The following is a 15,703-nucleotide window of genomic DNA, read 5'->3' on the forward strand; positions in this document are numbered from 1 at the left end:
TGAGGGGAGAGTAGGCAGAAAGGGTGGGGGAAAGAGAGGATGTGGCGATTGAGAGTGGTCGCACAGGTGAGGACAGAGATGGGGGCAGGGGAGGACAGGCAGAGGCAGGGGAGAATCAGAGAACGGGGAGTGGAACAGAGAGGGAGGGAAACAGAGAGGGGGGAACAGAGAGTTATTTTATAGATCTACAACTCAACTCTGTTCCTGTTTTCTCCTCCTCACTTTCAATCCCTCTGAAGAGCTCAGAACTGCATAGTTCCTGGAAAGTCGAGTTTCAGGCAGACTGGGTACTGAAGAATGCTTTTGGGACACTGACTTTTATTGGTCTGTGCACTCATCAATAAAGGGACCTGGGTTCGATTCCACTCTGTGTCGTGTTTGCACATTCTCCCTCTGTGTGTTTGCACGGGCATCCTCTGAGCGCTCTGGTTTCCTCACAAAATCCAAAGACGTGCAGGTTAGGTGGATTAACTGTGGGTAATGCTGGGTCACATGGTTCAGGTGGGATACTATTCCGATGGTTGGTAAGGTCTCATGGGCTGAATGGGCTGCTTCCACACTGTATGGATTCTGTCACTGAGTGTAAGAGTTAGGAGGCCAAGTTGTGGCTGTACAGGGCATTGGTGAGGCCACTTATAGAATACTACATTCAATTCTAGTCTCCCTGATTTCAGTAAGATAGGACTCAGCCCCATAATAACAAGTTCCTGGGAAGTGTTGATGAACAAATACAGTGTGCAGAGTGGTTTGATAGTTCCTTGAAAGTGGGGCTGAAGGTAGACAGGTCGGTGAAGGTGCTGTTTGGTATGCTAGCTGTTTTTGGGCAGTGCATTGAGTATAGGAGTTGGGAGATCATGGTTCAATTGTACAAATTATTGGCTCAGCCACTTTTGCAATGCCCAGACTGCTTTACATTCTAGTATCCCTGGTATAGGAAAGATGTTGGGAAACCTGAAAAAGTCCAGAAAAGATTTATAAGGGTGCTGCCAGTATTGAAACATGTGAACCATAAGGAGGGGCTGAGGACATTTTGCCTAGAGTAGTGGACGTTGTGGGATGGCATTATGCAACGTCTTCAAAACTGCAATGTTTCCTGCAACTGTCACCATTTCAGATGCTGCCAAACCTGCTGAGGATCTCCAGCAATTTTTTTTTGTTTGTTTTTATTTCAGATTTCCACGATTTTGCTGAGGCACTTAGAGTCATCGACATTTAAAATGCTTCATATTTTGTTGACTCTCACCCCTGGGATGGCAGGACCGATGGATGAAGAGGACTAAATCCTCGTTTAATTCTCCTTTCCTTTGTCTTTCTGAGCTGTTGCCTGTATCACGAATACTCTATCTCCCATTCCCTGACCTGAATCTGGCCCATCTAAGCCACTCTTTAGACCCAACCCCCTGCCAGACTAGTTACAATCTCACCAATGGAACTGGCAATCACCCCACCAAGAGATTTCTCCCAGCCCTGCCCAGGGGTAATCAGTCAGGCTGGGACAAGTCTCACCTAGCCCAGAAACGGTCGTAGTGTCTGGAAAATCTAAACCATTCTCTGGTACACCATTTCTCCAGCCACACATCCAGCTGATCTATCCTCTTGTTCCTGCTCTCACTAGCACATGGCACTGGGTGTAAGTCTGACATTATTACTTTTCATTTTAATATATCTCTGATTTTCCTTTATACATATTTCAGGCCCTCATCCCTTTGTTTCACGATGTCGTTGGTATCTGTGTGTTCCACAACCATTGGTTATTTACCCGCCAGCTGCAGAACTCACTGTAGCCACTCCATGTTATTACAGATCCTAGCACCAGGGAGGTAATGCCATCCTTGATTCATGTCTGTGGCCACAGAAGTACCTGCCCTTACTCTGACGATTGATCCCATGTCACTATAGCCCTGTGACTGTTAAGGATGATATCAAGGCGATATTAAGAAATAATATTGGCACGAGGGAACAAATTAAAATCAGTCCAGGTGCAAATAAAAAGCAACTGAAGAAACCTCTATGGAAGAGTTATTTTCAACAACCGTCTCCCCAAAGTACTTCTGAGGTCGAAAATGATGAGGGTTCGTGACAAGGTAACAAAGGTTGGAGAAACGTGCATATTGAATCAATTAATCAACTTGGCAAAGGGTAGGCTCCAAGTACAAATCATAGAGTATATGAAGCATTGTTTCTAAGAACACATGTCATGGAGCCAACCAGAGAGCAGGGTACTTTAGATTTGATATAAGCAAGGAATGAAAAACGATCTTGCAGGAAAGGATCCTCTTGAAAAGAATGACCACAACATACTGTAGTTTCAAATTTATTCTGAAAGAGTGAGAACAGAGTCACATACGAGAGTCTTAGTGTTGGGTAATAGTACTTACAGTGGCCTAAGGAAGGTGTTGGTGGGGGTGGGGGGGGAGCAGTCAAAGGCAGGACAAATGAAGAAATTTGGCAAATACTTAAGGGGATACCAAATACGTCTTTAGTAAAGTATATTTTTGAGAGAAGAGGAATTGCATGACAGAGAAAATTTATCCATGTCTAGATAAGGAATTCAATGACAGCATGAGGGCAAAAACTATGGCAAATCATACTGTGCATTTTTGTCATGCTCCGTGGATTGGGTAAGGCAGTGGCCTCGTGCATTGCAGCTGAACTGCTCATCCAGAGACCCAGATAATGTTCTGGGGAGCTTGATTCGAATCTTGCTATGGCAGATGGTGGAATTTGAATTCAAATTTGGGATTTACAAACTGATGGTGAAGATGAATAATTTGTCAGGAGATGCTCACCTGTTTCACTAATGTCCTATGGGGAAGGAAACTGCCATCCTTCGCTGGTCTGGCCGTTATGTGACTCCAGACCCACATCAATGTAGATAACTCCTAACTGCCCTCTGGGAGATCAAGGATGGGCAATAAATACCGGCCTGCACAGCAATGCCCTCTTCCTGTGAATTAATGAAAACAAACAAAAAAAACAGCAAAGGGTTGACACACAACATTAAAAGAAGCTATGACAGGAAATGAACGGAAACATAAATACTGATGCCATTAGCTTTCACTAATACATAAAAAAGAATCGCAGAGTGAAACTAAGTGATGGCTCTTTGCAGGATGAAACTGACAAGATAACGATGAAAAACTCAAAAATGGCAGAGGCACAAAAGCAATGTTTTCTGTTTTCACAGACTACGATAAAAACTGTAGTTCCTACAGAGGAACGTTTTGGGATTACTGCTGTTTGTCATTTTAATACATTACCTAGATGAGGGCATAAAATGATGTGTTAGTAAATTTAATGATGATACTAAGGTTGGTGAAGAGTGGAGAGTGCTGAAGGATGTTGCAGGTTACAGAGGGACATAGATAAGCTGCAGAACTGGGCTGCGAGGTGGCAACTTCAGTTTAATGTGCAAGAGTGTGAGGTGATTCATTTTGGAAGTAGCAAAATGAATAAAGAGTACTGAGCCAATGGTAAGATTCTTGGCAGTGTCCATGAGCAGAGAGATCTCGGTGTCAATGTACGTAGATCACTCAATGTTGCCAATCTGTTTAATAGGCTTGTTAAGAAGGCGTAGAGTATGTTAGCTTTTATTGGAAGAGGGATAGAATTCTGGAGCCACATGATCATACTGCAGGTGCACAAAACTCCGATGTGGCCGCACTTGGAGTACTATATATTTCTGCTTGCTGCATTACAGGAAGGACGTGGAACGCTTGGAAAGGGATCAAAAGAGATTTACAAGAATGATGCCTGATTTTGAGGGAAGGTCTTGTAAGGAAAGTCTGAGGTAGTTGTCGTTGTTTTCATTCGAGAGAAGAAGGATGAGAGCTGTCTGAATTGATTTAGAAAACATAATCAGACGGTTAGATAGGGTGGACAGTGTTATGAATTTTTAAGTGTACTATACCTTCAAGAGAGTTGAAAGGCTGACCAGAGTACTGGAAAAAATAAAAATGTAATATTTGGTCAAACAGCTCGCAGTATCTGGGTTGCTATGAGACAAATTCCAATTCAAATTCAGCCAATCAGTTTAAATAATGTGCCAAGATGCCAAATGCGAATCAAGTTTGCATTTAGTGTTTTTAAAATATTAAAACCAATGGAAAAATCCAATCTTTTGGGGTATAAATATCAAACATTTTGAACAGTTGGTCAGAGCAGCAAAGAGCAACAAGCCGCTAACAAGTCGAGCCTGGCAGCAGAACGATCTACTCTCTGACAGGGACCATTTATCAACCAAAGACCTGGGAAGCAGAATCCCCAAGAACAAGAAACGAAGACAGGAATATGGAGAAGAATCGACTATCTGGTTTTGAAATAAGAATTTTTAAAACATCTTCATCAGGATTTTTTGATCGGACTATCATTATCGAGGTGGAGGCGTCAGTGTGCATATCAGTCTATTGGTGCGTAAAAACTGCGAACTTGCAAAAGTTTGGGCAATACCATGATGACCTTTGACAAGGTAAGGTGCTTTTCGGTGATTAAACAAAAGAACAAATGTCTGTGGGTAAGCAGTTTGCAGGTTCCCAATTGACAGAATGGATCAAACCCGTTCAGTTTTCAGGCCCAAACAGCATTTTTATACAGGTAACAGTTCACATGCTGCAACTTAAAACGGCACTGGAGATTAAGGATCCATTTTAGCGTTAACAATATCAAACCAATCATATGCTAAGAATGTCTTGTGTCAAGGAGATATATATAACAGAGAGGCAATTGGGCGAGGGGAAGAGTCCACTGCTAGCTGAAAAAACGATGACAGGGTCTCACAAAAAATCTCCATGCTCTGCGTGCACATCATAGGGAGGCGATATAAATCTTCAAACCTTTTGAAAAAGAATATATTCAGGAGTAGGGAAGATATCCTACAGTTTTGTCGGGCACTGTGAGACCACATGAGGAGAACTGAGGGCCCAATGACATGAAAAGCGGTCCAGAGAAGATTCCCTCAACTGATTCCTGTGAGGAACATTTATCTCTAGAAGAACATTGTCAAATTGGTTTTGGATCAGTTGGGGTTTAGGCAAACGACGCATGATCCCTTTTAAACCCATAATATTCTGAGTCGTCTATTCAAGTTGAATGCTGAAACAATATTTCAATTTGTGCGAGAGATTTCCAGAAATGGATGGAATCCTGGAAACTGGAGAATATCCCAGTGAAGGAGTTGGTGATTGTTTCAACCATCTCAAAGGGTTCTGCGTCTGTGGAAACTTACCTCCCAGAGAATGATGAAAGGTAAGACAATGAATATTTTAAGATACAGCCTGACCGTTTATCGGCTAAGAATTATGAATTAAAGTTATAGGGCATAGCCACAATCAGATCATCCATGATCTTATCACATGGAAGACGTGATTCAAGTTGTCCAATCACTTACTCCTGATCTTAGTTTCTTTGTAGCTATTGCCTTTCGATACTGACAAATAATGAAAGCATTCCCAAGCGCACAAATGCTCTCCATTTCAGAATGATGAGCACAACTTGCAAATGTGATTTTTAATCAGCACTGCGAAAGCACTCGTGGAAGTTTCATGGAGTTACAGAAAGATCAGCTGCTTCGGTCAAAGTAAAAGCCTTATTAAAACTGCGTTCGAAATCACACAGGTTAGAATGGATGCCGTTAATTGAGCAGATTCCTGTCAGTTGTTCTTGAAAGGTGAATTCCGTTAGCAATACCAGCATTTATTGCCTATGTCTAATTTCCATTCATAATATGGTGCTGAACCCCAGTGATCCTCGTGGTGCAGGGACACTAACTGATATGTTTCAAAGAGAGCCACAGACTTCCAAACAAGTGACAGTGAAGGGACAATGATATTGATTCAAGCCAGGATGCTGTGTAACCTTGGAGATTGTATTCCTCACCACATGATGCTCACAGCGATGGAAATAGTGGGACAATCTCTTGCTGTTCTTATTTTGGGGAATGTACAGAGTGATGTAGTTAAGATCATTTCTGAGGGAGCCTGAAGTCGCATTTTGAACACAGAGCTGATCTCTCCTTTTCCGTACGCTGTGCCAGCTCTGCATGTTTTATTTATCAACCTTGTGAATAATTTAGGATGAAAATGTGTTGCTGAAAAAGCGCAGCAGGTCAGGCAGCATCCAAGGAGCAGGAGAAACGACGTTTCGGGCATAAGCCCTTCTTCAGGAATGAGGAAAGTGTGCCAAGCAGGCTAAGATAAAAGGTAGGGAGGAGCGACTTGCGGGAGGGGCGTTGGAAATGCGATAGGTGGAAGGAGGTCAAGGTGAGGGTGATCGGCCGGAGTGGGGGTGGGGGCGGAGAGGTCAGGAAGAAGATTGCAGGTTAGGAAGGTGGTGCTGAGTTCGAGGGTTGGGACTGAAACAAGGTGGGGTGAGGGGAAATGAGGAAACTGGAGAAATCTGAGTTCATCCCTTGTGGTTGGAGGGTTCCTATGCGGAAAGTGAGGCGCTCTTCCTCCAGCCGTCGTGTTGCTATGGTCTGGCGATGGAGGAGTCCAAGGACCTGCATGTCCTTGGTGGAGTGGGGGGGGGGGTAGTTGAAGTGTTGAACCCCGGGGTGGTTGGCCGGTTGGTCCGGGTGTCCCAGAAGTGTTCTCTGAAACGTTCCTCAAGTAGGCGACCTGTCTCCCCAATATAGAGGAGGCCACATCGCGTGCAGCGGATGCAGTAAATGATATGTGTGGTGGTGCAGGTGAATTTGTGGCGGATATGGAAGGATCCCTTGGGGCCTAGCAATTAGACTTTCTCATTGCTAAGACCAAATCTAAAGTTACCCAATCTCTAATGAATTGTGCTATGTTAAATTTAATCTGAGGAGTAGTGGATGGTATTAATTGCACATTTGTCATTGAACATTCCCACTTTTGAACTTATGATGGAGGGAAGGACATTGATGAAGCAGCTGGAGATGGCTTAGCCTGGGATATTTCGCTGCAGAACCGGGCCCTTGTAATGCAGTACTTGGAGGTGCACAGAAAAATAGGGCTGAGTCAGCATGACTTCGTCAAGGAGAGGTCTCACTGACAAGTCTAGCAGAATTCTTTCAGATGATAATGTGCAAGTTTGACAAGGAAGGATGTGATTTGATTGGCTAATTGGGACTCTGCGAAATATGAATCTGCCTTAAATTGAATTTTGTTCATCTATTGGTTACAAGTTGCATAAGTAGAGATGTAAAAACATTTAAAAATAGAAAAAATTCAGCAGTAGCTAAATACAATAACGATGGTGGGTCGGGGGATGTGTTATTTCTGCATCATGGGGCGTTAGGGAGAGATACGTGTAGTATCTTGGTATAACAACAGCCCAGATATAAATTAAGCCCTAACCTTCCCAGCAGCCCTCGCTTCACTCCTCCTCCTCTCCCCGCCGCTCTGGAAAAATTGAGGTTGTTGTCAAGCAGGTTTGGTGGAGGTGATAGATATCAGATCCTGTCATCACTGGACTGATTCAGAGGACTCCTCTTTCCCAGTTAATGAACTCACTCTTAAGTATTTATTGTCAAGTATGTCCATTTTAAAGAAAAAGTAATTGCCGGAGTTGTGCTGAAATGATATATACATTTTCATGCGACACGAGTATTCAATGTGCCAGTGAGGTTAGGAATAGGATGGAGGTAGAGTTAATTACATGGGCAAAGAACTGGTAGAGGAGGCAGCACTTCCGATTTGTGTATCATTGGGATTCCCAAGTCCCTCTCTCAAACAAATCTCTATAATATTAACATAGCAGTGACATATACTCACCCAAGCTCCAAGTTCATCCGTCTTGCCTGTCATACTCCTCACATGAAAATCAGTGTACTTCAGACTGCCAGGCTCATTGTGTTCAGTAACCTCTGTCTGTTTGCTGTTGGTCTTAGCTGAACTGGGATTAGTCACCAACCCCGCCTCAGTCGTGTACTTGTGGACCTACTGCTCTGGTTCCCACTGTTCCCCCCTCCCCACTACGACCACACTAGCTTAAACCCTCCTGTTTGACAACAGCAAACCTGCCTGCCAGGAGATTGCTGCCAGTTCAGGTCCATCCCATTCTTCTTGCGAACATCCTACCGACCTGCAAATCCCAATGATCCACATCTCGGAGATTGCTGCCAATTAAGGTCCACCCCGTCCTTCTTGTGTATATCCTATCGACTCAGGATCTGATGGCATTGGGCTGAAGTGTGTTTATGTCAACGCAATGATTATTATGGGTAAGGCAGATGAGCTTACAGCCTGATTCAATACGTGGGACCATGATGTTGCAGCTATTTCAGGCATTTATTTTGGAGAGTGACAGGAGTGGGCGTTCAACATTCCAGGGTATTGTTGTGTTAGATGAGATATAAAGGAAGGTAAAAGAGGTGGAGGAGCTGTATCACTAATCAGGGATCATGTTGCATTTGCACTCAGAGAGCTCGTACTGGAGGGCTCATCCACTGAAGCAATATGAATAGAGCAAAAAATAAGATTGATGCAATTACAGTGTTCGGATTATACGATAGTCCGATAAACAGCCACCGAGGCTTTGAGAACAAATGTGTGGACCAGTTATGGAAAGGTGTAATAAAAACAGAGTTGTCATAGTGAGTGACTTCAAAATCCCCAATATTAACTGGGACTCCCTTAGAGCAAGTGGCTTAGACGGTGCAGAATTTGGTGCATCCAAGCGGGTGACTTGAATCGGTATGTGGGTAGTCCACTACAGGAAGGGCCATGCTGGACCTCGTATTGGCTAATGAGCCTGGACAGTTGACTGACATTTCAGGGGGACAGTATTGTGGAATAATTTTGGAAACTCCTTCAGTTTTAAGATAGCTAAGAACATGGATAAGTCAGGACCTTTTGATAAGCTATGGAATTGGAGTAAGGCAAGTTATGTCAGTATCAGGCAGGAGCTCGGGAGTGTTAATTGGGAGGAGTAGCGTTCAGGCAAATCCACATTTTGTATGTGGCTACTGTTTATTAAATCCATATTGCAATATCATCTGGCGAACGTCCTCTCGACTGTTCGAATTTCAATCTATTTTATTTGAACAGATATTTCGAAGTCGCTGTACACCAGAGAACATAAAGAGATCATGGATGATTGTGACCTGTGTCCTTCACTGAATCAGATTGTCTCTACAGGCACCTAATATTTTTATTGTGGCTCAGAGCACCACAGAATTAATAGAGCACAGACAGAAGCCATTCAGTCCTTCGTACATTCACGAGCTCTCCAACTGTGCAATCAGAAAGGAGAGAGTTATTGGAGATAGACAGAGAGAGAGAGAGAGAGAGAGAGAGAGAGAGAGAGAGAGAGAGAGAGAGAGAGAGAGAGAGAAAGAGAGAGAGAGAGAATGAAATAGAAAGAAAGAATGTGAAGGGAGATGAACAGAGAGGAGAGAAAACGGAGTGACAGAGTGAGTGAGAAATGAAGGGGTGTGAAATGGGGATGAAATTAGGTCGATCAGGACACAGTATGAGGAGACATAGACAGAACATGGAAGTTTTATTTAAACATTTCCCCTGAACCAAAAGCTCTTTGTTTGGGAGCCATACCCTGTGAGCACCATGGTGATAGTGGTTGTGATCCCAGATCATGTATCTTCTATAATATCACAGAGTTGAGTGGCTGACAGCTCAACAGAATCCAATAGATCAATTGACTGGCTCCAGAGAGAAGGTGGATTAATTTAAATAGGCTGTGCCAATGCTATCAGACCTGATAACCCCCTGAGACACTGTGCGAGTGACTGAGCCAGAGATTCTCAGTGAGGGGGATCACTGTCAGAGGGGAAATCAGCATCTCAGCTGTGGGTCAAGTAATGACTGAAAAGGTTTGCACACCACTTCCACAGTTTAGTAATCCACATTTCACATCATACAGCTCGGTATCATGAGTGTATTTTAACAATCTTATCTCTTTGTACATTTTATATTTTGATTTGTCGAGAAAATCATTTTGTCGCTGTATTTTGTGTTGAATAAATGCATCTCAATTCTGGGGAAGAAAGGACCTGTTCTGATGGGACAGCCTTTATCAGATCCATGTTGGGACCAGAGTCTGAATGAATCGCTTAACTCGGGCGATAGACAGGGATGTAAATGGAATAGGAGTGGGGGAACGGAAAATAGTTATATGGGTAATTAGAAACCTGAATTAAAAGAGGAGGTAAGAATGCAGAATTCAGGATAGATTATTAAAATCTCCATCACAGACATAAATAGGATAAAGTATCTAGAAATGATTAACAAACTTCAAGCACACTGGAATACGAATGACAATGAGAGGAGAGATGGTTAATACAGGATTGACAGCGTTATATCTGAATGCATGCAGTACGGGGAATAGGGTAAATGATTCCTGACCCAGATCGAAATTGGCAGGTATGGCGTGATGGGCATCACGGAGATATAGCTGCAAGGGGATCAGGATTGGGAGCTAAATATTCCAGGATATGCACCCTATCCAAAAGATACGCTGGTGGGCTGATGAGGTGGGGTTGTCTTATCAGTAAGAAATGAAATTATATCAATAGCAAGAAATAACATAGGGTCAGATGGTGTAGTATCTGCATATGTAAAATTGAGGAAGCACAATGTTAAAGCAACGACAGTTGGTGTCTTATACAGGCATCCAAAGACTTGTGAGGAGCTGGGCCATCAGATATATCAGGAGATAGAAAAGATGTGTAGGAAAAGCAAGGTTACAGTGATCATGGGCGATGTCAATACTCAGGGGGGAATGGGAAAATCAGATTGGTCGTGGATTGTAAGAAAAGAAATTCATGAAGTGTCTACAACATTTTTTTTGAGTAGCTTGTGGTGCAATCCACGAGGGAACAGGCAATATTGGATTTAGTGTTGTGTGAAGAGGCAGACTAGATAAGGGATCTTAAATTGAAGCAAGCCATCGGAAGCAGCGATCATACCATGGTTGAATTTATACAACAATTTGAAAGGCAGAAGATAGAATCAGAGGCAACAGTACTTCAGCTGAATAAAGGCAACTGCAGAGGCATAAGGGAGAAGTTGGGTAGAATTGACTGGGAGAGTAGCCTTGCAGAAAAGACAGTAGAACAGCAATGGCAGGAGGCTCTAAGAGTAATTTTGGAGACACAGCAGAGATACATTGCAAGGACAAAGAGGCATGGTACAGGGAGGATGAGGCAACCATGGCTGACGCGGGAAGTTAGGGATATCATCAAAGCAAAGGAGAGAAGTATATAATGTGGTGAAGTGCAGTGTGAAACCAAAGTATTGGGAAGCTTATAAAGACCAACAGAGGGCAACAAAAATGTTTCAGAAGGGAGAAAATTAAATAAGGAGGTAAGCAAGCCACTGAGACATATAAAGTGCAAAAGAGAGGCAAAAGTAGATATTGGAAATGATGGCAGAGAGGTCGTGGTGGGGATCAAAGGAATGGCTGAGGAACTTTGCGTCAGTCTTCACAGTGGAAGACACGATTACTTTCCCAAAAAAATCAACAGAGTGAGGGGAAGAACGGAGGATGGTGGTCATCACCAAAGAGAACGGGTTAGAAAACTGAACAGCCAGAATGCAGATAAATAATCTGGACCAGAGGGACTACACCCAAGCCTTGTCAGGGAGATAGCTGAAGGTGTAGTGCAAGCGTTCGTTGTGATCTTTCAGGAATTACTAGAATCAGGAATGGGCAAAGTGGACTGGAAAATCTCTAACGTGACACCCCGTTTAACAAGGGAGTAGGGCAGAAGACAGAAAATTACAGACTGATTAACCTAACCTCAGTTGTGGGTAAGATTCTGAAATCCATCATGAAGGATGCGATTTCTGAATACTTGGATGTAGATGGTAAAATAGGGCAGAGTTAACCTGGTTTCATCAAGGGGCGGTCATGCCTGACAAACATACTGGAATGTTTTGAGGAAGTACTGAGCAGATTGGGAGAGACAATGGATATTATCTCCCTACACCTCAAGACATCCTTTGACAAATTGCTACACTGGAGGTCATAGAGAAAGGGGACCCATGGTGTCAGAGGCAACGTGCTAGCATCGATTGAAGCCAGCAGAGAGTGAGCATAAAATGTGCCATCTCACGATGGCAGTCTGTGACAAGCATTGCCACAAGGCTCAGTGTTGGGAGCACCAAATTTCACATTATACAGATGACGATCTAGATGAAGGAACAGAGGGCACTTTGGCTAATTTTTAGTATTAGAATCATTAGAGTTGGGAAACAGGCCTTTTGGCAAAATAAATCCTACACCATCCCTCCGAAGAGTAATCCAAGCAGACCCACTTTCTGCTGACTAATAACGTAATATCTGGGCAATTTAACAAACCCATTTCACCTAATCTGCACATGTTTGGACTGCAGCAGGAAACCAGAACACCCACAGGGAACCCACGCAGATATGGGGAGAATACGCAAACTCCAAATTAGCATTGACCCGAAGGGGGAATCGAACCTGTGTCCCCGACACTGTACTAACCACTAAGCCACCGTGCCACCGACAGCTTGATGTTCAGACAGTACAAAGATATGAAGAGGGTCCGATAGCATTGAAGAGGTAGTGAGCTTGCGGAAAGTTGCTCCACCGATTCTCCTCAGCTTCCCACACCTCTGAACTTGAACCCCACCCTTCCTACCACAACAATGATAGACTGCCATGGTCCTTAACTTCCACCCCACCAACCTCCAGATTGAATCATCATCCTCAACTATTTCTGCCATATCCAGGCAGACCCGACCACAAGAGATATATTTCTCTTCCCACCCCTATCAGCATACTGCGGAGACCATTCCCTCCACAACTCCCTCATTAGGTCCACCGCCCAAACACCCAACCAAGCCATCATCCACTCCCAGCACCTTCCCTTGCCATCCCAACTTGTGTAAAACGCGCGCCGACATCTTCCCCCTCAACTCCATCAAAAGCCCCAAAGGATCCTTCCACACCCCGTAGACATTGTACTTTGGCCATTGTTCCCTGTCTTCTTTACATTGATGAGACAGGATGTCAACTTTTGGAACGTTTCAGGGAGCATCACTGGGACGGACACACACACACACACACACACACACACACACACACACACACACACACACACACACAATGATCCTACCACCCTATCGCCGAAAACTTACACTCTCCCTCCCAATCCGCCAAAGACATGCTGGTCTTGGGTCTGCTCCACTGCCAAACCCAAGTCACCGAACACCTGGAGGAACAACATCTCATCTTCCACCCCGGGACCGTGCAACCACACGGTATCAATGTCAATATCACCAATTTCGTCATCTCACGTTCCCCACCTTATGTCACATCGAACACTCCAACTTCGCACTGTCCCTTTGAACTGTCCAATCTCTCCATCTTCCCTGTCCTTCACGATCACAATCCACCTTCATCGAACTATCACGTTCCACGCTCCCATCCCCCCAGCCTCACCCTCTCCTATTTATCTTTCAGCACCCTTTCGCCCATCCTCTTCAATCCTGACAAAGAGCTAATATCTGAAACGTCGCACCTCCTGCTCCTCGGATGTTGCCTGACCGGCTGTGCTTTTCTAGCACCACACTTTTGGGCTGTGATCTCTTGCATCTGCAGTCCTCACCTTCGCCTGCAGAAGAATGTGGGCAGTTTGGGAGATTGGTTAAAGAACTGGTCAATAGAGTACAGTGTGCAAAAGTGTGTGGTCCTGTTCTTTGCCAGAAAGACAAGAGGCATGAACTATTTTCAATATTAAGAATAAAATCGGAAGTCTGAAGTGCAGAGACTTGGGAATTCTAGTCCAGGAGTCTGTCAAGGTAGACTTGCAGGTTGTTAGTAGTAAGGAAAGCAAATACAATGAAGCTATTCATTTCAAAAGGGTTTGAATATAAAAGCAGGGATATTCTTCTGAGGCTTTATAAGGCTCTGGTCAGACTACATTTGGAGCATTGTGTGCAGTCTTAGGACCCGTATCTCAGGAAGGATGTACTGACGCTGCAGGATGTTCAGAGAAGATTCATAGGAATGGTTTTCGAATGAAAAGCTAAACATATGTGTAACATTTGAGGACTCTGGGTCAGTACCTGATGGAGTTTAGAATTATCTGGGGCATCTAATTGAAACTTACCAAATACTGAATGCCGTGGACAGACAGGATGTTGGAAAGATGTTTCTATTGATAGGAGAGAAGAGGACTCGAGATCCCAGCATAAAGGGAAGACTTTTTAGAACAGAGATAAGGATAAACCTCTTCAGCCAGAGAGTTGGGGATCTATGGAATTCACGGCCACAGAAGCTGGAGAGACCAGGTCATTATGTATATTTAAGATTGAGCTTGTTCTTGATTGTCAGGGAGACCAAGAGATATGGGGAGAAAGCGGGTTAGTGATGTTGAGAAGCTGAACAGATATTATCAAATGGCGGAGCAGACTCAATGGGCAGAAAGGCCACATTTTTGCTCCTATGTCTTCTGGTCTTATGGTCAATGTTGCCTGTCCTCATCCCTTACTATAGCTGCATCATGATTCTGACCAAATGATTTATAAAGAGACACGTTCCAATACTGATGACTGGCAATATCATTATCTCTCCCTCCAGTCGCAGCAGCCATTTCCTCCAATTCTCTCTGATTTCTGTCTCCTCACCAATGTCATAATCACACAGTAATTGAAGTCTAATAAATGATACTTTATCAGAGTTCATTGACATCAAACATCAACAGCATGACCCTTACTTGCCCCTTCTCATTCTCAAATAACAATCTGAATTGTATTTGTCATGTACAATTCTCTGTTAACATATCCATGCAGTTTGCCTTTTATAATCCATGTTTTCTGAAGCACAATTTCCCATCAGATTTTGGGCTATAAAAGTCAATTCATCAATATAATCACTGATCAATAATTTCAAGCAATAATTCCCATTGATAACTCGTTTACGTTCCAACAATTCTCTGTCATTGCTCTCATATCCAAGGCAGATTGAATGATTACACGAAAACAATCTACCATCTCCAACATTCCTTCCCTCAGCCACTCCAACATATCCCATGCGGACTGTGTAAATTTTAAACGTTATTTTGAATTTTAATAAAATTGATATTGAATTGAAAGGGTTTAACTAGAGCTAATTGTTCACCGACTGTGATTATTGTCAATGTCTGTGGATTCTAATTATCCCAGTGGAGGGTTTCCATCGTTAAACGATAAATGGGCTCTGTCAATGTATTATCCCATAGTGTGAGAGGGAGTATCACCGACAGCACTAACAGGGATCAGCAGCTCCAAAGGGAAGGGAGGAGAGATCAGAATCTGTGAACATTACACTCGAATGTTCCAACAATGGATCAGAATCTGTGAACATTAGACTGGAATGTCCCAACAATGGATCAAAATCTGTGAACATTAGACTGGAATATTACAACAGACAGGAGTTTATCCTTGGGTCTTTACTATCTTTCTCAGCCTTGGATATCATTAGCATGGCGGATACAGGAAATCCTTTGAATTATTCAAGGTGGTTACTATCCCATCCTCACTATAGTAGGTGTTCCTAGTAAGTCATTCTCTTGGACTGTTAAACTGGGTTGAACTGAATTTCTGCTCATGATATGTAAATATTAGGAAATGGCAATCAATGTCTTCCGTTCCAATCAAAAATTCCTTTCCTTGTAAAATATATAAAGCAAATTACTATTTACAAATTACTCACTGATATGCGAGAAGGAACTCAAACTCCATAATTCTTTCTCTCCTGCACAAATTTA

The sequence above is a fragment of the Chiloscyllium punctatum genome, chromosome 27, assembly GCF_047496795.1.
Source record: "Chiloscyllium punctatum isolate Juve2018m chromosome 27, sChiPun1.3, whole genome shotgun sequence".
NCBI lineage: Eukaryota > Metazoa > Chordata > Chondrichthyes > Orectolobiformes > Hemiscylliidae > Chiloscyllium > Chiloscyllium punctatum.